This window comes from Oncorhynchus gorbuscha, linkage group LG18 (genome assembly GCF_021184085.1).
Source record: "Oncorhynchus gorbuscha isolate QuinsamMale2020 ecotype Even-year linkage group LG18, OgorEven_v1.0, whole genome shotgun sequence".
Lineage (NCBI taxonomy): Eukaryota > Metazoa > Chordata > Actinopteri > Salmoniformes > Salmonidae > Oncorhynchus > Oncorhynchus gorbuscha.
Genome location: NC_060190.1, coordinates 53,274,786 through 53,296,166, shown reverse-complemented (window position 1 = coordinate 53,296,166; position 21,381 = coordinate 53,274,786). Strand labels below are relative to the sequence as shown.

The window sequence follows — 21,381 nt, the reverse complement described above, 5'->3', positions numbered from 1 at the left end:
CCAGTGCCGCTTGATCACAGGGCCTTGAAATCCCCTCAGCCCTCACCAGACGACCAAAACACCACTCAAACACAGTTCATATTTCTCTGGTCCCTAGACGGTAACAAGTCGTCCACCACACTCTCATGCTTTTCCCCCTTTAGCTGTGAGACTCTTTTAAATCAAGGCCATGTTTTCTGTTCTCATCACCACAAGCAAGTAAACATTAACACCATGTACACACTCATTGTTTTCTCCCTGCTTTTTCTCTCAAATTGGAAGCCATTATACTACGTCTCTACAGTGACTCGTAACACCAGTCCCTTTTAAAGAGCCCTGTTGAATGAGACCCCATAAACTGCACATCTCCGTGTGAGCAGGAGGGGGGAGGTAGTGATGTGATGTTGGCGATGTTAGTGGTGTGTTCGACGATCCAGCTTGTAAAGTGTGAACTGTGATCTGGCATCAGTGGAGAGGTTACTGCCTGGTGCTCATCATTAGATATGATGTCTCTGTGCAGTAAGAATGTGCCCTACAGGGAGAGGGCAGAGATCAAATGGCTGCCCAGTCTCCCCAGTCCTATTGGATAAGTCGTCCTGTCCTGTTCAGTCTCCTCTCACAGTGGGGCGCAGATGGGATTGGAATCCCTGTCCATCACAGCAGACAAATGGTGCAAGGACAAACACATCTGGTGCCTAGGGGCGCAGTTCTGATGCTGTTTTCCTACCACCCTGTGCTCTGAATCTTACCTCTTTGGACTACCACACCAGGGCCGTGCAATATGTGTCGCCTCTGCAAAAGCATGGCTGCCATTTTAGCAGGCCTTTAATGTCAACACAGTCCTCATGACTGGAGTGGGAAATTATTTCATTTAGATAAGCAATATCTTCTACTTCAGAGGCTTAGGGGTACTTCATTTATGGAAGAGCTGTGTGTGTGTGTTTAATAATAATAATTTGGTGGGTGCTTATTTTTGTCCTATTTCACACCTAAATGTGTGTATTATACACATGTGAATTGGAAATGTGTTTATTGCATATCCCAACGCCCCCTGAAAGTGGGGTCACAGCCAGGGTCTGCCATTATTAACCGCAACACCAGAGCAATTAGGGTTAAGTGCTTTGCTCAAGAGAACATTGGCAGATGTTTCACCTTGTCAGCTCGGGGATTCGAACTAGCAACCTTTCAGCTACTGGCCCAGCACTCTAACTGCTAGTCACGTGTGTGCGTTTGATTGTGGGTGTGTGTGTGTTGCACCAATGCCATGGATGAGCTCACTCCCACTGTCCATCAGTGGCTCACATTGTGAGTGTATGATGTTTTACTCCACAAACCAAGCTTATCTGCTGAGAATCCTTCACTTCAAATCACATACAGTCATACAATATGGTAAATTAATTCACCTTGCAGTCATATTGAATAACTATGTATCTTCCCCCATCTCGTCTATCCCTAGCCTGTGATATTTATTCCAGATACCGGACATAATCAGATTATTGAAGAATAATTTTGTTTTGCATTACATGTGTTTATCATGCACTAAATGCAGTGTTAATAGCAACGTTTACTTACTGTTATGCAGCTTTCCTTCAAGGCATTGAAAGTAGTAATAAATAATGTAGTAAATAAGCCTATTCTGTTATTGTTTTATGGGTCATTATAAACTCTGCAAGGTATCCAAGTTGCTCCTGCTAATAATAATAATTTACCCGCCTTGATTTGGTTTGCTTGTTATGTCATAGGCAATTCATGTTTTTTTAGTTGTCAGTTTTGTGTCCTCTGAATGGCTACTCTGACTACTTGGTGCCAATATCATTCATTAGCCTCTTGTTATTTGAGAACCATCCTTTTAATTAAGAAATGATGGGTAGCTGTCCTGGATGAAATGTGGAATGGAAAGCTGGGCTCCCTGACAGGTTGAGCTCTTTGGTAAAGTGCAATGTGACTGTTTCAAAGCAAGACACAAACAACATTTTGGCATATTTTTCTCTCTACTAGAGCAGATACAAACCAGGAGGATTAAAGTTATTAATTGCATTACGGGGAGGTTCTCAGGGAACAGCCAGTGTTCTAGTTAATTAACTATTTTGAAATGTGAAAACTCAACTTGCATCATGTCCTGGAGGGATTATAAAAATGGAACAGAGTTTACAGAGGATGAACACATTAGAGATACTAGTGTTCATCAGTGCTGTATTCTGGCGTGAAACACTAGGTAGACAAACTTCCAGACAGTAATGTTAAGATCAGGCCATTACATCTCATTTTAAAGCACAAGTCTTTTAGGAGTGCACCTACCTGTGATAGAACATCGCCATATCGTCAAAGCTCTTCAGTCAAAACCGCATGACAAAAAGATAAACAATGGAATATCCGATTAGACGTGTGGTTAAAATGAGAAAAATATAACAATTTAATATTGAATGAGGATTTTTGTTTCATAATTAACAGTGCTGCACTCAGTTCAACGGGGGAGACAAAGTCACCCTGAAAATCGGCATTACTAGTAAATAATGTGTGCCACTGTCTGCTTCCTCAATTTAACTCAATCATGTCTTATTAAAAATGGAAAAAGCTCCTATGCCACATTAGGGATTAGAAAGTTGATGTATTTAAGCATGAAATGAGCAAAATGCATTGCAGATTGATGAATATTTCCCCAACCCAGGAAGGATCCATTTGCAGTGGTTGCATGGAGAATGTGAAGAAGGATTGGTGCAAATCTGTATGTTAATCCCCAGTAACCTGCCTGACACCTCATCACCAGAAATTAAAAGCAAAATCCCTCCACTGGATTACTGATAAACTTCCCATAGGGGAGGCAATGCTGCCTTTTAATAGGTGGAACCCAAAATGGCTGCAACAGATGAAATTCATAATTAACTTGGAAATTGCTTTTTTTTCTCTTCAAATGCATTTTGTATATTACATTTACCATGCAGTAATGAATTATAGGCAGAATGCATTTTATTTCGTCTTTATCCTCTGCAGGTTTATATTGAAGAGCTCAAATTGTTATTTAGTCATTGGTACAGTAGTTACACGTTAAATGCATAAGCATTAAACATCAAATTTGTGTTTAAATAATTGACAACCTGCTCTTCTTCCAATGCAATGAATAACATCATTTTAACATTGTGCTATCAACAGTTACAGATGGTTACTGCAGCTATCTAGAGGGTATAAGGAATAAAGGGTGGTGGTTAGGGACTGCATAGCGCCACAGTGGCCCTGATGTCTTTTAAACCATCTGTCTTCCAGCTTGCTCGCCCTTGTGTGCCCACACCAATCTGCAGTGTGAGGAGGAAAATGGGAGAGATTGCTTATAGACCTATGTGATGAATAAAAAATACATAGCTAGGATACTTAGTTCAACTTAAATGGTACCTGAAGGTTTCTCTGTGACTTAATTTAACCCCAGTGCGTAATGTGTTGACTCCATAGGTGGAGTCCTCTAGTTTCCTCATTGGTGTTGTACGTTTATTGTTATTTAGTTATTTCACCTTTATTTAACCAGGTAGGCTAGTTGAGAACAAGTTCTCATTTACAACTGCAACCTGGCCAAGATAAAGCATAGCAGTGTGAACAGACAACACAGAGTTACACATGGAGTAAACAATTAACAAGTCAATAACACAGTAGAAAAAAAAGAAAAAATAGAGTCTATATACATTGTGTGCTAAAGGCATGAGGAGGAGGTAGGCGAATAATTACAATTTTGCAGATTAACACTGGAGTGATAAATTATCAGATGGTCATGTACAGGTAGAGATACTGGTGTGCAAAAGAGCAGAAAAGTAAATCAATATATACAGTATGGGGATGAGGTAGGTAAATTGGGTGGGCTATTTACCGATAGACTATGTACAGCTGCAGCGATCGTTTAGCTGCTCATATAGCAGATGTTTGAAGTTGGTGAGGGAGATAAAAGTCTCCAACTTCAGTGATTTTTGCAATTCGTTCCAGTCACAGGCAGCAGAGAACTGGAACGAAAGGCAGCCAAATGAGGCGTTGGCTTTAGGGATGATCAGTGAGATACACCTGCTGGAGCGCGTGCTACGGGTGGGTGTTGCCATCGTGACCAGTGAACTGAGAGCGGAGCTTTACCTAGCATGGACTTGTAGATGACCTGGAGCCAGTGGGTCTGGCGACTAATATGTAGCGAGGTCCAGACGACTAGAGCATACAGGTTGCAGTGGTGGGTGGTATAAGGTGCTTTAGTAACAAAACGGATGGCACTGTGATAAACTGCATCCAGTTTGCTGAGTAGAGTATTGGAAGCTATTTTGTAGATGACATCGCCGAAGTCGAGGATCGGTAGGATACTCAGTTTTACTAGGGTAAGTTTGGCGGCGTGAGTGAAGGAGGCTTTGTTGCGGAATAGAAAGCTGACTCTAGATTTGATTTTAGATTGGAGATGTTTGATATGAGTCTGGAAGGAGAGTTTACAGTCTAGCCAGACACCTAGGTACTTATAGATGTCCACATATTCTAGGTCGGAACCATCCAGGGTGGTGATGCTAGTCGGGCGTGCGGGTGCAGGCAGCGAACGGTTGAAAAGCATGCATTTGGTTTTACTAGCGTTTAAGAGCAGTTGGAGGCCACGGAAGGAGTGTTGTATGGCGTTGAAGCTCGTTTGGAGGTTAGATAGCACAGTGTCCAAGGAAGGGCAGGAAGTATACAGAATGGTGTCATCTGCGTAGAGGTGGATCAGGGAATCACCCGCAGCAAGAGCAACATCATTGATATATACAGAGAAAAGAGTCGGCCCGAGAATTGAACCCTGTGGCAACCCCATAGAGACTGGCAGAGGACCGGACAACATGCCCTCCGATTTGACACACTGAACTCTGTCTGCAAAGTAGTTGGTGAACCAGGCAAGGCAGTCATTAGAAAAACCGAGGCTGCCGATAAGAATATGGTGATTGACAGAGCCGAAAACCTTGGCCAGGTCGATGAAGACGGCTGCACAGTACTGTCTTTTATCGATGGCGGTTATGATATTGTTTAGTACCTTGAGTGTGGCTGAGGTGCACCCGTGACCGGCTCGGAAACCAGATTGCACAGCGGAGAAGGTAGGTGGGATTCGAGATGGTGAGTGACCTGTTTGTTGACTTGGCTTTCGAAGACCTTAGATAGGTAGGGCAGGATGGATATAGGTCTGTAACAGTTTGGGTCCAGGGTGTCTCCCACTTTGAAGAGGGGATGACTGGGAGATCTCAGATGATAGGAAAGAGAGGTTGAACAGGCTGGTAATAGGGGTTGCGACAATGGCGGCAGATAGTTTCAGAAATAGAGGGTCCAGATTGTCAAGCCCAACTGATTTGTACGGGTCCAGGTTTTGCAGCTCTTTCAGAACATCTGCTATCTGGATTTGGGTAAAGGAGAACCTGGAGAGGTTTGGGCGAGTAGCTGCGGGGGGGGGGGAGCTGTTTGCCGAGGTTGGAGTAGCCAGGAGGAAGGCATGGCCAGCCGTTGAGAAATGCTTGTTGAAGATTTCGATAATCATGCATTTATCGGTGGTGACCGTGTTACCTAGCCTCAGTGCAGTGGGCAGCTGGGAGGAGGTGCTCTTGTTCTCCATGGACTGTACAGTGTCCGAGAACTTTTTGGAGTTAGAGCTACAGGATGCAAATTTCTGCCTGAAGAAGCTGGCCTTGGCTTTCCTGACTGACTGTGTGTATTGGTTCCTGACTTCCCGGAACAGTTGCACATTGCGGGGACTATTCGATGCTATTGCAGTCCACCACGGGATGTTTTTGTGCTGGTCGAGGGCAGTCAGGTCTGGAATGAACCAAGGGCTATATCTCTTCTTAGTTCTGCATTTTTTAAACGGAACATGCTTTTCTATAATGGTGAGGAAGTTACTTTTAAAGAATGACCAGGCATCCTCAACTGATGGGATGAGGTCAATATCCTTCCAGGATACCCGGGCCAGGTCGATTAGAAAGGCCTGCTCGCAGAAGTGTTTTAGGGAGTGTTTGACAGTGATGAGACGTGGTCGTTTGACTGCGGATCCGTAGCGGATACAGGCAATGAGGCAGTGATCGCTGAGATCCTGGTTGAAGACAGCGGAGGTGTATTTGGAGGACCAGTTGGTCAGGATGACGTCTATGAGGGTGCCCTTGTTTACAGATTTAGGGTTGTACCTGGTGGGTTCCTTGATGATTAATTTGAGATTGAGGGCATCTAGCTTAGATTGTAGGACTGCCAGGGTGTTAAGCATATCCCAGTTTAGGTCGCCTAACATAAGCTAGATGGGGGGCGATCAATTCACAAATGGTGTCCAGGGAACAGCTGGGAGCTGAGGGGGGGTCTGTAGCAGGCGGCAACAGTGAGAGACTTATTTCTGGAGAGAGTAATTTTTAAATTAGTAGTTCGAACTGTTTGGGTATGGACCTGGAAAGTATGACATTACTTTGCAGGCTATAGTAGACTGCAACTCCTCCCCCTTTGCCAGTTCTATTTTGACGGAAAATGTTATAGTTGGGTATGGAAATCTCAGAATTTTTGGTGGCTTTCCTAAGCCAGGATTCAGACACGGCAAGGATATCAAGGTTAGCAGAGTGTGCTAAAGCAGTGAGTAAAATAAACTTAGGGAGGAGGCTTCTAATGTTGACATGCATGAAACCAAGGCTTTTTCGATCACAGAAGTCAATGAATGAGGGTGCCTGGGGACATGCAGGGCCTGGGTTTACCTCCACATCACCCGCGGAACAGAGGAGTAGTATGAGGGTGCGGCTAAAGGCTATCAAAATAAAAGGAGCCGATTTCTGGGCATGGTAGAATATATTTAGCGCATAATGCGCAGACAGGGGTATGGTGGGTGCGGGTACAGCGTAGGTAAGCCCAGGCACTGGGTGATAATAAAAGAGGTTGTATCTCTGGACATGCTGGTTGTAATGGGTGAGTTCACTGCATGTGTGGGAGGTGGGACAAAGGAGGTATCAGAGGTATGAAGAGTGGAACTAGGGGCTCCATTGTAAACTAAAACAACGATAACTAACCTGAACAACAGTATGCAAGGCATATTGACATTTGAGAGAGACATACAGCGAGGCATACAGTAATCGCAGGTGTTGATTGGGAGAGCTAGCTAAAACAGCAGGTGAGACAACAACAGCTAGCACAACAACAGCAGGTAAAATGGCATTGACTAGGCAGAGAGGGTCGGATTAACTACACACAGAGCCTGAGTGCGGCTGGGGCCGACAGAGAAAAACATAAACAAACAGAATGGAGTACCGTGATTCATGGACAGTCCAGCAGGCATCAGCTATGTAGCCAAGTGATCACAGTGTCCAGCAGGCATCAGCTATGTAGCCAAGTTTACAGCAAGGGTCCGGTGGAGTACTGGGCTCTAGCCGTGTATGAGTGTGGTTCGGGTGAACAGCTGAGTAGGCCGGGAAATGGGCCTCAGGGATAGCTTCGGTACTGTGTGCAAGCTAGCTGTGAAGATCAGAAGTAGTGGTCCAGGGATTACGGCAGTAATCCGGCATTGTTGTGGATAGACAGTTATCCAGGCTAAAAAAAAACTTTTAAAAAACTGGCTGGCTGTGCAGAAGGTAAAAGCCGCTAGCAGTGGCTAACAATGATTAAATAGCTTGTAGGTTCTTGAATGTGTTCTAAGATGTTTAAATAATAGCGGTTCCGTATCACATTGGGTGAGGCAGGTTACAGGAAGGTATAATCGAATTAAAAATCAAAAAGAGATTGAAAATAAATATGGGTCCGGTGAGTGGTTGGGCTAGCTGGGGACACAGCGATTGAGACAGTTAGCAGGCCTGTGCTAACAAGCTAACAGTTAGTAGGCCGGGGCTAAATAAGCTAGCAGTTAGCAGACCGGGGCAGGCTAGCAGTTAGCAGGCCGAATTAGCAAGCAAGCAGATAGCAAGGGCTAGAAAGTTAGCCTTTCGGGTACGTCGCGATGGGGTTAAGTCTGTTTATGCATCTTCATGCAGTGACATCGATAGAACGAAAATGTTCCATTTGCGGTGGGAATCCGGGGATAAAAATAATAGGTCCGTTATGCTCTGGTTAGAGTCGCGTTGTTCCTACTGGCAAGAGCTTTCCGAGCTAAAGGTTGGCTGATGACCGCTAGCAATGGTTTGCTGACTGATAGCTGGTAGTTAGCTGGCTAGCTTCAGTTGAGGGGTTCCAGATCCGAAGTAAATATAAATACTTTAGAAGAAAAAAAAGCAGATCCACGCTACATTGGGTGAGGCGGGTTGCTGGAGAGTATTTAGATGTTGAGGTTTAGCTAAATATTTTAAAAGATATGCAAAGAAAAATATGTAAAAAATATGTAAAAACGATATATACAAGGGACCGACAGGACAAGATGTCTGACTGCTACGCCATCTTGGATCAATGTCAACGTACGTGGGGATGAGAGAGAAGATGTCCGCTGACTATCTGATGATTAAGTCCAAGTTAGAGGAAGGCGTGAGTTTGTAGTTCTGTGTTCACTTAGTGCTCATTGATCAAACAGATTAAGGACAAGTGCACATAATGATGTTGTCACCTTGCCATGGATCTGCATTTATTATCCACCTGTCTTTGATTATCCCCTTTGTTTCCAGATAGAAGCGCTGTATTGCACAACATATCATTCACTTCTGCAGTTATGTCAAGCTTTCTTGCTTTTCCACCTTCATGTTATTGTTCCTGACCCACTGGTGTATCTTAAATATTACTTTTTGTAAGAGTTGCTGAGGCATTTGTTAAAAACCCTGGCTTGGATCCCCAAAGAAAGTCATTCATAATAGTGGGAAAGTGTTCTCTTAGTAATGAACCAAGGCTACATTTCCTGTCTGCTAAATAGCACTAAAACCTGTATTATTCACTATATTTGCAGCAGTATACTGTACTTATCCAACCCTCTCTTTACAATGTACATGGGATGGAAGAAATAAGGTTTTGCGAGCTGTGGGAGCTATTTGGAACACGTTTCGTGTTATGTGTTTTCCCTTCTATAGCTAGAGCACTGTTAGTGCCAACTTTGGCTCGGATTTCATTTTAAAACCAAGTGCTGTTTTCAGAGTGAAGGGTATGGTTCACATTGTTCTTCAGCAGGGGCACAGACATAATATCTGATCCAGAGCAGCACTCTCCGTCTGGTCTGGTGTGCTTTGATCTCATCATCCGCTAACTGTCAGGCCATAGTCAGCCTGTCTCCCTCTCACTGACAGCATTAATAACCACTTCTCAATGGCCTTGTCTGGGATGGCTGTAGATGGCCACTCTTAGTGGATTGTGCATTGTTTAACTGCCTGATTGTGCATTGTTTAAATGCCTGAAGTAATTCCCTGACGTAGGTAGGTTGACCCTCACCCTGCTTTCTCCAGCCTACCTCGGCCTCGCCGCCACAGGGTGGCAAACAAGGCTCGGCTCTTCCTTTTTTGACGACACAGATTCATGAAGCCACAGCTTTAATCCCTGCATGCCAATCTGCCAGCTCAAACCTTAGCCAATCCCAAACCAGTACTACTCTGATATATTGGGATGAAAATGAGTAATAGCGTGCAGAGAGAATGTGACACAAATAATATCCACCACACTAATAGGCATCTATGGCTGGTGTATCTTCTCACACTAAGGGGTCCCAAGCAATCACGCTCATGTTTCTTCACATTGCCTTGAACAACGTCAGTTAAAGTAGTTGGCTCTGTATGGAATAAAGGACTGCAATGTGATTGTGCATCAGATTGCCTTTCTTAGTTCATGTGTGACATGACTGAACTACCGCACCGATAAACTCGCGTTATCTGTCAAAACACAGACCATCTCATTCAGAATGATAGAGTAAGGCCTCTGACATCTATGTGGATGGAAGAACATGTGTGCGTCATCTATGAAAGCCCTGGTTGAATTAGCATATTCTCCTCCCTGCTGGGAGCAGTGACAGAGAGAGAGAGGGAGGGAGGGAGGTTGGAGAGGAGGGAGGTTGGCGAGAAGGGAGAGAGGCAGGTAGGAGTGGAATGTGTTATCTGGAGCGTGAAATCCCCTTAAACAAGCTGTGTGACACTTAGGGCCCAGCAGGGGGCCACAGGCAGTAGACAGTCCAGTACAGTTTAGCACTAACTAGGCTGGATGACTACAACTGCATGCTGTTTACTTCCAGGATTAATTTCCCAGCAGCACATGTTCTGAATAAAGCATTTCAGCACACTACATGTTAACTGGTTCAGTGGACAGCACACTGCAGCATGTTGTGTTGACAGGTGTCACCACTGACTGTCAACAAGGTGAAGCTCTTCTGCTTTACTTAACTGACATGTTTTGTCATTACAATTGATTCATAGAATATAGCTTGTGTTGTTATACTGGTTGTTTTCTTTGTTTAGTGTAGCTTCTGGTTTACCCAGCCTCACCCCCTTTGAGGCTTCAGTTGAACAGCTCAATGGTGCTCAATAGTTGTTATGACTGCTTTGTGTCTTATCCCCATTCATTATTCACAACTAACTGACAATTTATCCAGATACTTTGATTAAGAACGCTACTATTGCTCCACCTCCTGCAGATTTATAGATGCCAAGTGAGAATCTGTGTAAATGGACACTATCATGTGAAATGTACCCAGACTGTAAGTGATCCTTTCAATATATACTAGCTCACACCTAAGCTAACAGCAGTAGAGGAGACTGTATGATTGATGTGAAAGGATGCCAGATTGACCTGAAGCAGTGTTCTGGTTTAGACTCCTCCCAATAGCCTGAGCAGTGGCGATTTTGGCATGTAAATCTTGGTGGGGCAAAAATAAAAATTTTGGTCCCCATACAAACCAAATTTTATTTGTCACATGCGTCGAATACCACATGTGTAGACGTTACCGTGACATGCTTACTTCCATGCTTTTAACCAACAATGCAGTTTAAGAAATATAATTAGGAAAATATTTACACAAGAAAATGACATAACAATGCCGAGGCTATATTTATTTATTTCATCTTTATTTAACTAGGCAAGTGAGTTAAGAACCAATTCTTATTTAAAATGATGGCCTACCAAAAGGCAAAATGCCTCCTGCTGGGATAAATATTTAAATAAATTAAATAAAAATATAGGACAAAACACACATCACGACAAGAGAGAAGACACAACACAACATAGAGAGAGACCTCAGACAACATAGCATGGCAGCAACACAACATGACAACAACATGATAGCAGCACAACATGGTAGCAGCTCAAAACACGGTACAAACATTGTTGGGCACATACAACAGCACAACTGGTAAGGTAGAGACAACAATACATCACGCAAAGCAGCCACAACTGTCAGTAAGAGTGTCCATGATTGAGTCTTTGAATGAAGAGATTAAGATAAAACTGTCCAGTTTGAGTGTTTGTTGCTGCTCGTTCCAGTTGCTATTTGCAGCGAACTGAAAAGACGAGCGACTCAGGGATGTGTGTGCTTTGGGGACCTTTAACAGAATGTGACTGGCAGAACGGGTGTTGTATGTGGAGGATGAGGGCTGCAGTAGATATCTCAGATTAGGGGGGAGTGAGGCCTAAGAGGGTGTTATAAATAAGCAGCAACCAGTGGGTCTTGCAATGGGTATACGGAGATAACCAGTTTACAGAGGAGTATAGAGTGCAGTGATGTGTCCTATAAGGAGCATTGGTGGCAAATCTGATGGCCGAATGGTAAAGAACATCTAGCCGCTCGAGAGCACCCTTACCTGCCAATCTATAAATTATGTCTCCATAATCTAGCATGGGTAGGATGGTCAACTGAATCAGGGTTAGTTTGGCAGCTGGGGTGAAAGAGGAGCGATTACGTTAGAGGAAACCAGGTCTAGATTTAACTTTAGCCTACAGCTTTGATATGTGCTGAGAGAAGGACAGTGTACCATCTAGTAAAATTCCCAAGTACTTGTGTGAGATGACGTCCTCAAGCTCTAAACCCTCAGAGGTAGTAATCACACACTTGGGTGACTGGAGTCTTTGAACCTTTTTTGGCCTTCCTCTGACACTGCCTAGTATATAGGTTCTGGATCTCAGGAAGCTTGGCTCCAGTGATGTACTGGACCATCCACACTACTCTCTGTAGTACTTTACGGTCAGATGCCGAGCAGTTGTCATACCAGGCGGTGATGCAACCGGTCAGGATGCTCTCGATGGTGCAGATGTAGAACTTTTTGAGGATCTGGGGACCCATGCCAAATCTTTTCAGTCTCCTGAGGGGGAAAAGGTGTTGTCGTTCCCTCTTCACAACTGTCTTGGTGTGTTTAGACCATGATAGTTCGTTGGTGATGTGGACACCAAGGAACTTGAAACTCTCGACCCGCTCCACTTCAGCCCCGTCTGTCACGCCTTGGTCATTGTATTTTGTGTATTTGTTATATGTTTGGGTAGGCCAGGGTGTGACATGGGTTTATATGTTGTGTTTCGTATTGGGGTTTGTATTAATTGGGATTGTGTATGATTAGGGGTGTGTCTAGTTAGGCTTGGCTGCCTGATGCGATTCTCAATTGGAGTCAGGTGATTCTCGTTGTCTCGGATTGGGAACCGTATATAGGTAGCCTGAGTTCGCGTTGTATTTTGTGGGTGTTTGTTCCAGTCTGTAATAGGCTGTAATTAGTTTCACGTTCCGTTTGTTGTTTTTGTATTTATTCAGTTATTTCATGTACCTTTTCATTCATTAAAGTCATGAGTAACCTACACGCTGCATTTCGGTCTGACTCTCTTCATTCAACAGACGAATGACGTTACAGAAACACCCACCACTCACAGACCGAGCAGCGTGTGAACTGGCAGGAGCTAAAGGACGACGTTATGGACAGCAGAAGCATGGAGTATACTACGTGAGAAGAAATCGACAGGTGGGCGGCCGACCCAGAGAGAGTGCAGGAGCCCGCCTGGGATTCGCTTCAGCAGTGCGAAGAGGGCTACAGGCTAATGGAGTCTAAGAGGAAAACACGGCGACGCAGAGCGAAAACCGAAAGAAACGGGGGAGAGCACAGAGAGAGAGTGGCTGAGTCAGGAGTCAGACCTGAGCCTACTCTCCCTGTTAATCGTGAAGAGCAGTTGCAGTGGGAGAGGCTGCACCACTTGGAGATTTGGACATGGGAGGAGGAATTAGACGGAAAAGGACCCTGGGCGCAGCCGGGAGAATATTGCTGCCCCAAGGAGGAAATAGAGGCAGCTAAAGCGGAGAGGCGCTGGTATGAGGAGGCAGCACGGCGACGCGGTTGGAAGCCGGAAAAACAGCCCAAAAAAATTATTGGGGGGGGCTAGAAGGGAGAATAGTTATGCCAGGTAGGAGACCTGCGCAAACTCCCTGTGCTCACCGTTGGGCTAGAGAGACCGGGCAGGCACCGTGTTATGCTATGGAGCGCACGGTGTTTCCAGTGCGGGTGCAGAGCCAGGTGCGGCACATACCAGCCCTTCCTATTGGCCGGGCTAGAGTGGGCATCGAGCCAGGTAAGCTTGGGCAGGCTCGGTGCTCAAGAGCTCCAGTGCGCCTGCACGGTCCGGTCTATCCAGAGCCACCTCTACACACCAGTCCTCCGGTAGCAGCTCCCCGCACCAGACTTCCTGTGCGTGTCCTTGAGCCAGTACCACCAGTTCCAGCACCACGCACCAGGCCTCCAGTGCGCCTCGCCTGTTCAGCGCAGCCAGCGCTTTTCTCCTCTCCTGCGCTGTTGGAGTCTCCCGCCTATTTAGCACAGCCAGAGCCTTTCTCCTCTCCTGCGCTGCCGGAGTCCCCAGTCTGCCCAGCGCGGCCAGTGCTCCCAGTCTGCCCAGCGCGGCCAGTGCTCCCAGTCTGCCCAGCGCGGCCAGTGCTCCCAGTCTGCCCAGCACCGCCAGTGCTCCCAGTCTGCCCAGCGCCGCCAGTGCTCCCAGTCGGCCCAGCGCGGCCAGTGCTCCCAGCTCCCAGTCTGCCCAGCGCCACCAGTCGGCCCAGCGTCGCCAGTCTGCCAGGATCCGCCAGAAGTGCCAGTCTGCCAAGATCCGCCAGAAGTGCCAGTCTGCCAAGATCTTCTAGATCGGCCAGACAACCTGAATCATCCAGTTCCACCAGCCAGGATTTACCGGAGCCTACTACCTGCCTGAGCTTCCTCTCAGTACTGAGCTTCCTCTCAGTACTGAGCTTCCTCTCAGTACTGGGCTTCCCCTCAGTACCGGGCTTCCCCTCAGTACCGTGCTTCCCCTCAGTCCCGGGCTGCTTCGGTCCCGAGCTGCCCCTCTGTCCCGGGCTGCTCCTCAGTCCCGGGCTGCCCCTCTGTCCCGGGCTGCCCCTCTGTCCCAGGCTGCCCCTCTGTCCCGAGCTGCCCCTCTGTCCCGAGCTGCCCCTCTGTCCCGAGCTGCCCCTCTGTCCCGAGCTGCCCCTCTGTCCCGAGCTGCCCCTCTGTCCTGAGATGCCCCTCTGTCCTGAGATGCCTCTCTGTCCTGAGATGCCCCTCTGTCCTGAGATGCCCCTCTGTCCTGAGCTGCCCCTCTGTCCTGAGCTGCCCCTCTGTCCCGAGCTGCCCCTCTGTCACGAGCTGCTCCTCAGTTATGTGGGGATCTGGGTGAGGACTATGAGGCCATGGTCGGCGGAGAAGGTGGATTATCCCAGGACGCGAAGGGGAGGAAATAGGACATTTATGGAGTGGGGTCCACGTCCCGAGCCAGAACCGCCACCATGGACAGACGCCCACCCGGACCCTCCCTATGCTCTTGAGGTGCGTCCCGGAGTCCGCATTGGGAACCGTATTTAGGTAGCCTGAGTTCGCGTTGTATTTTGTGGGTGTTTGTTTCTGTCTCTGTGTAGAAGTCACCAGATAGGCTGTAATTAGTTTCACGTTCCGTTTGTTGTTTTTGTATTTATTCAGTTATTTCATGTACCTTTTCATTCATTAAAGTCATGAGTAACCTACACGCTGCATTTCGGTCTGACTCTCTTCATTCAACAGACGAACGACGTTACACCGTCAATGTTAATGAGGGCCTGCTCGACCCTCCTTTTACTATAGTCCACGATCAGCTCTTTTGTCTTGCTCACATTAAGGGAGAGGTTTTGGGAGGTGTTTAGTGCCAGGGTCCTTAGCTTAGTGATGAGCTTTGTGTGTTGAACACTGAGCTGGAGTAAATTAACAGCATTCTCACATAGTTGTTCATTTTGTCCAGGTGGGAAAGGGCAGTGTGGAGTGCAATTGAGATTATGTCATCTGTGGATGTGTTGGAGCGGTATGTGAATTGGAATGGGTCTAGGGTTTCCAGGTATGATGGTGTTGATTAAAGCCATGGCCAGCCTTCATGGTTACCAAAGTGGGTACTACAAGGTGGGATGCATAAGGGGACGACAAGCGGATGAGAGGCAATCCGTAATTTCGATTAAGACATTAATGAGTGAGCTAGGACAGACATAGTCAATATAACTACTTGTTCAGCACTTCTGAAATGTACAGCGACAGAACACAGAACATGGGCCATTCTTACATAATTCTCCCTGTACACCAAGTCAGAACCGTAGGATAAATAAAGGGGATATTTTAGCAGACATTGAAAGCTCTTAGAACATTCTATTATTACATTTCCTTAAAACAGGTTACAGGCTACATGTGTCAGGATTTGGCCAGGGTTGTTCCGGTTTTTGGTCACTAGATGCCCCCATTTTGCTTTTTGACCTTTTGTTTTCCCTTGATCCCCATTATTATTTGCACCTGTGCCTCGTTTCCCCTGATTGTATTTAAACCCTTAGTTTTCCTCAGTTCTTTGCTCTGTGTTTGTATGTTAGCACCCAGCCCTAGTATTCTGTGAACGCTTGTTGATCCCGGTGGACTCTTTTGTGGAATTCTGTTTTTTGTTCTTGTTTATTTATTTTTGAGTATCTTTTGAGGCTTTTTATGCTATACCTACCACCTTGTGGTTTTACCTTTTTGTCTTGGAGGATTACCTTTGTTCTTGTGGAATTCCTTTTGAGGTTGTGGAGTTACATGTTTTCCTGAAGGACTTCACTTTTTACTTCATTAAATACACCGTCTCAAGTACTGCTGTGTCTGCCTCATCATCTGGGTTCTGCCGACTATTCGTGGCTCAGTTGGTTAAGTGACTGTTTCTCACTCCGGAGACCCAGGTTCGTAACCGGTCCTGACAGAAACACAGAGCCAAAAATGAACCCAGAGGCAGCCAGTTCCCAGGACCTTGTTGCCATGCTGTCCCACCACCAGGAGACTGTCCAACGCCACGAAGCCGCCCTGGTTCAGCAAGAGGCCTGAATGGCTAGACATTCTCATCTTCTGTCGGAGATGCTGACTTCCATAAAGCAGATATCTGATCGACTTACCCCGGCAACAGTTCCCGTCCCAGTACCTCAGATTCACGTACCCATGGCAGTTAACCCTCTGGCTGAACCTCGTCTTCCAGGTGCAGGCGCACTCAGGTGATCCAAGTGCTTGTAAAGGGTTTCTCACCCAATGTTCTCTCTCCTTCGAGCTGCAACCCTCGTCGTTCCCCACCGACCGGTCTAAGATCGCATATATCATCACCCTGCTGTCCGAAAAAGCCCTGGCCTGGGCTACTGCTGTGTGGGATGCCCATAGTTCCTGCTGTGCCAGCTACTCTGCCTTTGCTGAGGAATTCAAACGAGTGTTTCAAGGCCCAAGCAGTGGTCCTGACTCAGCCAAACAGCTCCTGACTCTCCACCAAGGTCGGCGCTTCGTGACGGACTATGCCATCCAGTTCCGCACGGTGGCAGCAGCGAGTGGCTGGAACAACGAGGCGCTCACGGTGTGCTTTCTGAAAGGCCTTTCCGACACTATCCAAGATGAACTGGCCACTCGGGAACCACCGGACAATCTCGAGTCCCTGATCAAGTTGGTCTCACGCATTGACCAGCGTCTGAGAGAGAGAGAACTCAACCGTAGACCTCTAGCCCCTATCAGTCCCAGCTCCGAGTCCCCACCTTTATCCTCGCTGGCTCCACCTGAACCCATGCAGATTGGACGCATCTCCCAGGCTGAGAGAGACCGCAGGATGAGGGAGCGACGCTGTCTATATTGTGGCAAGCCGGGCCATTTCCGTTCCACGTGTCCCGGGCTCCAGGGAAACGCTCTGTCCCGTACAGACCGGGGGGAACTGTAACGGGAAACATAACCTCCTCCCATCCGTCCAACTCCCGTCTGCTCATTCCAGTCACCCTTTCCTGGGACAACCACAAGCTTCACCTTCAAGCCTTGGTAGGCTCTGGAGCCGCAGGTAACTTCATGGATGGTGTCTGGGCGAAGGAGAATGGCGTTCCCTCTGAACCTCTAAGTGACCCCATGAGGGTTACTACATTGGATGGAAGCCCTTTGGGATCTGGACTTGTCACTCATGTCACTACCTCCTTGCGACTTTCAGTTTCACAACACCAGGAATTCATGAACTTTCATTTGATCTCCTGTTCCGAGTTCCCTCTCGTCCTTGGATACCCCTGGCTTCACAGCCATAACCCTCACATCAACTGGTCTGTGGGCACTATCAAGCAGTGGGGTCCTACGTGCCAAGCTACTTGTATTTTCCCGAATTCCCCGAGTTCTACTCCCGAGTCTTTAGAATCCATCGACCTGACCCGAGTTCCCGAGTGTTACCATGACCTCAAACTGGTATTTAGCAAACGGAGGGCCACCATGCTACCACCCCATAGACTTTATGATTGCCCCATCGAACTGTTTCCGGGCACTTGCCCCCCCCCAGGGGTCGGATCTTTTCCCTATCTCCACCCGAACGAGCTGCTATGGATACCTACATCAAGGACGCTCTGGAAGCAGGCCTCATGCGTCCATCCACCTCCCCGGCGGGAGCAGGGTTTTTCTTTGTGGCCAAGAAAGACGGTGGATTACGTCCTTGCATCGACTACCGGGGACTCAATGCCATAACCGTCCGTAACCGTTACCCGCTACCCCTTATGGCCACAGCCTTCGAGCTGCTCCAGGAAGCAGTTGCTTTCACTAAGCTTGACCTGCGGAACGCATACCATCTTGTGCGGATCAGACCTGGTGACGAGTGGAAGACCGCTTTCAACACGCCTACTGGTCACTATGAATACTTGGTGATGCCCTTCGGCCTGACCAACGCCCCAGCGGTGTTCCAAGCGCTCATAAACGATGTGCTTAGGGATATGCTTAACATATTTGTGTTTGTTTACTTGGATGACATCCTAATCTTTTCGAGCTCTCTTCAAGAACACACTAAGCATGTCAGATAAATACTCAAACGCCTCCTAAACAGCCATCTGTACGTTAAGCCGGAAAAATGTGAATTCCATTCATCCCGAGTACAATTCCTGAGATTTGTAGTGGAACCCGGTCGAGTCCAAATGGACCCCAGGAAGGTAGGGGCGGTAGCGGATTGGCCCAGCCCCAAATCCGTTAAGGAAGTTCAGCGTTTCCTGTGCTTCACAAACTTTTACCGCAAGTTCGTCAAGAACTTCAGCTTGGTGGCAGCCCCTCTCTCAGCTTTAACCAAGGGTGGCAATGCAAGGTTTTTGTGGGGAAGAGAAGCTGAGACGGCCTTCCAAGGACTCAAGCAGTGCGTCCTCTCTGCTCCCATCCTGATACTACCGACTACGGATGAACCGTTTGTGGTGGATGTAGACGCCTCAGAGGTTGGTGTTGGAGCTGTCCTGTCTCAGAGGGGTGAAGACAAGAAGCTTCATCCGTGCGCTTTCTTCTCACACCGGCTTACCCCGGCTGAGAGGAACTATGATGTGGGGGATCGTGAACTCCTAGCGGTTAAGATGGCATTGAAGGAATGGAGACACTGGCTCGAGGGGGCTTCTCACCCGTTTCAAGTGCTTACGGACCACAAAAATCTGGAGTATATCCAGCAGGCGAAGCGGTTGAACTCTAGACAAGCTAGATGGTCTCTTTTCTTCAATCGATTCCAGTTTATCCTCACCTATCGGCCCGGGTCGAAGAATCTCAAACCGGATGCCCTGTCCCGAGTCTACGCTCCTGCCATTCGAGATGACACGGACATGCCTGTCCTTCCTGCTGCTAAGATCGTGGCTCCGATCTCGTGGCAAGTTGAGGATACCGTGAGACGAGCTCAAGCTATCGAACCGGACCCGAAAGGAGGTCCTGCCAATCGGTTGTTTGGCCCCAAGGCAGTGAGGACTCAGGTCCTTCTGTGGGGGCACTCCTCTCGCCTCACCTGTCACCCGGGCGTAGGTCGCACCTTGGAGTTCATCCAGCGTAAGTTCTGGTGGCCTACCATAAGAGAAGACGTTGCCACTTTCGTCAATGCCTGCCCCGTGTGCTGCCAGGGTAAATGTTTTCACCTCCGCCCTCAAGGACTCCTTCACCCTTTACCTGTTCCCCACAGACCCTGGTCCCATATCTCGTTGGACTTTATTACTGGCCTTCCTCCATCCCATGGCAATACTACTATCCTAGTCATAATCGACAGGTTTTCAAAGGCGGCCTGGTTCGTCCCTCTGACTAAGTTACCTTCTGCCAAGGAAACGGCTGAGTTGGTAGTTAATCATGTGTTCCGAGTCTTCGGCATTCCTCAAGATTTGGTTTCTGACAGAGGTCCCCAGTTCGCCTCAAGGTTGTGGAAGGCCTTCTGCCAACTCATGGGGGCTTCTGCCAGTCTATCTTCAGGGTACCATCCGGAGTCCAACGGCCAAACAGAGAGGATGAATCAAGAGCTGGAAACCACCCTCCGATGTATGACTCGTAACAACCCGTCCTCATGGTCGTGCGCGTATTCGGCCCAAACAATGAAGGACAACACCTTGCGCTCCTCCTCCACTGGTATGTCCCCGCACGAGTGTCAGTTTGGCTATGCCCCTCCATTGTTCCTGGACCAGGAGGCAGAAGTCAGAGTGCCTTCAGCCTTGAAGTTCGTCAGACGCTGTCGGCTTATGTGGAGGAAGACCCGTCTTAATCTTATGCGTTCCTCACAGAGGTACCAACAACAAGCCAACAGACGTCGCCGTCCCGGGCCTACCCTGCGCCCCGGCCAGAGAGTCTGGCTCTCCACAAGAGACTTATCACTACGGGTGGAGTCTCGCAAGCTGTCCCAAAAATACATCGGTCCCTTTAAGGTTGCCAGGAGAATTAACCCAGTTTCTTATCGCCTACACTTACCCAGATCCCTTAAGATTAATCCCACGTTTCACATTTCCTTTTTAAAAACTGTTGTTTTTCACCCCTTGTCCCGGCAGACAGACCTCCCCCTCCGCCTCGTGTCATTGGAGGCCAGCCGGCTTATACCGTCCATCGGATACTGGATTCCCGCCGGGTGCAGTGGTCCTGGCAGTATCTGGTGGACTGGGAAGGCTACGGTCCCGAGGAGCGCTCCTGGGTTCCTGCCAAAGACACACTGGACCCTGACCTCATTCGTCAGTTCAGGGCGTCAGGAGCCGTTCCTAGGGGGGGGGGGGGATTCTGTCAGGATTTGGCCAGGGTTGTTTCGGTTTTTGGTCACTAGATGCCCCCATTGTGCTTTTTGACCTTTTGTTTTCCCTTGATCCCCATTATTATTTGCACCTGTGCCTCGTTTCCCCTGATTGTATTTTAACCCTTAGTTTTCCTCAGTTCTTTGCTCTGTGTTTGTATGTTAGCACCCAGCCCTAGTATTCTGTGAACTCTTGTTGATCCCGGTGGACTCTCTTGTGGAATTCTGTTTTTTGTTCTTGTTTATTTATTTTTGAGTATCTTTTGAGGCTTTTTATGCTATACCTACCACCTTGTGGTTTTACCTTTTTGTCTTGGAGGATTACCTTTGTTCTTGTGGAATTCCTTTTGAGGTTGTGGAGTTACATGTTTTCCTGAAGGACTTCACTTTTTACTTCATTAAATACACTGTCTCAAGTACTGCTGTGTCTGCCTCATCTTCTGGGTTCTGCCGACTATTCGTGGCTCAGTTGGTTAAGTGACTGTTTCTCACTCCGGAGACCCGGCTTCGTAACCAGGTCCTGACAACATGTGCACCACAAAGTCAGAACAGTAGGCGAAATGGATAGGGTGAGGCACATGGGCTACTAACAGTTTACTAAACAACATACACTTATTATTACTTTCTCAGCTACTGTATATATATCTCCCTGGCATATTACATAGTTTATAGTTTAGCAGCATAAAATATATTTTTGGACTCACGCTGTTGTGCTGTGCTCACTTGAACAGTAGTAAGGTGGCGCAGCGGTCCTTCGTGGGCAAAGATTGTCATCCAACTTTGTCATCAAATCTGTCATTCTCTGGAAATGTGGTGCATTCAAGACAACTGGGAACTCAGAATAAAAACAAAGTCAAATCATGATGATGTCAGTGATCTTCCAGTCGTAGCTCTAGAAAGAGGCTAGAGTTCCCGACTTACAATTCCGAGTTGAATGACCGCTCAAAAAATATTTTCCCAGTCGGAGGTTGTTTTTTCCTGAGTTCCCAGTTGTCGAGGTAACAGTTGTTTTGAGTGCGGCATAAA

The 21,381-nt window shown here is 47.4% G+C and overlaps 1 protein-coding gene across 3 annotated transcripts in view; it reads right to left on the bottom strand.

Annotated features, from left to right (window-relative positions):
- Positions 1-21,381, bottom strand: part of LOC124004279 (immunoglobulin superfamily member 21-like) — a 328,369-nt gene that overhangs the window by 138,905 nt on the left and 168,083 nt on the right. The gene's annotated exons all lie outside the window — the stretch shown is intronic.